General features: G+C 45.7%; 1 pseudogene; it reads left to right on the forward strand.

Moving 5' to 3' along the window:
* The first annotated feature begins 391 nt into the window (after positions 1–391).
* LOC102762201 lies at positions 392–871 on the forward strand (annotated as a pseudogene).
* Positions 872–1,164: the final 293 nt, after the last annotated feature.

Below are 1,164 nucleotides of genomic sequence, written 5' to 3' on the forward strand. Positions count from 1 at the left end.
ATCATTCTTCCTGGTTGTATTATAAATCAGCAAATTTCATGTCTTTTTTTTCATGGATACAGATTTTTACAGGGACACGTGGGAACGTCTCCATGTTTGATATGCGCACGCTGGAAATTGTAGGAAGACACAGATGGTTTCCTATGCAGTGTCATCATCTACAGAGACCACGGGAGACTAAGCTGCACAAAATCTCCACAAACAAAGCCAAGGAGATAAAATAGTGGGAAGGTTAGAAAGCCTGGGCATTAAATAATAAATTGTTTTGATAATGAACAGTGGTTTTTCGAGGTGAATACTGAATTTCTTTGGTCTCCTTCCCTCTGACATAGTTCTATTCTATTTACTCTGAGAAAAATACATTTTTAAAATGCTTTTCCCCAGGGCGGCCCTCTCCTGGCGCCGCGGCCCAACAGCGGAGCACGGCCCGCGGCCGGAGTTATGGCAGGACAGGCCTTTCGGAAGTTCCTTCCCCTCTTTGACTGCGTGCTGGTGGAGAGGAGAGCCACGGAGACCGTCACCAAGGCGGGCATCATGCTGCCGGAAAAAGCCCAGGGGAAGGTAGTACAGGCCACCGTCGTCACCGTGGGGTCCAGCTCCAAGGGGAAGGGTGGGGAGGTTCAACCTGCTAGCGTGAAAGTTGGAGATGAAGTTCTTCTTCCAGAATATGGAGGCACCAAAGTAGTTATAGATAAGGACTATTTCTTATTTAGAGATGGTGACATTCTTGGAAAGTATGTAGACTGAAATAAATCACTATTGAAATGGCATCATGTGAAGCTGCCCATTCCATTGAAGTTCTGAAATCTTTCATCATGTAAATAATTTCCGTGTCTCTTTTATAATAAACTAATGATATCCAAACTGATGACATCCAGTGTCTCTTAAAATTTAGTTTCACTGTACTGATAGAAACATTTCCAAATAAAAATATATGAATAAATGGTAAAAAAAAAAATGTACTTGCTTATTTATTCCATGCATCTCTCCCTGGGCTTGGCTGGGGGCTCCTGGGCCTGCCCATTTGGGCTTCACGCCCTTCCTGCCTCCCTGTACTGCTGCAGAGTGAACCTCTAGGGCCTTTGGCCCAAGCACAGATGCAAGCGTGGCAGAGAGACCGACGACGGCAATGCAGCCAGGCTGACCTGGCTGTGCTGCGCATCC

This window comes from Myotis davidii, unplaced genomic scaffold, assembly GCF_000327345.1.
Source record: "Myotis davidii unplaced genomic scaffold, ASM32734v1 scaffold71, whole genome shotgun sequence".
NCBI lineage: Eukaryota > Metazoa > Chordata > Mammalia > Chiroptera > Vespertilionidae > Myotis > Myotis davidii.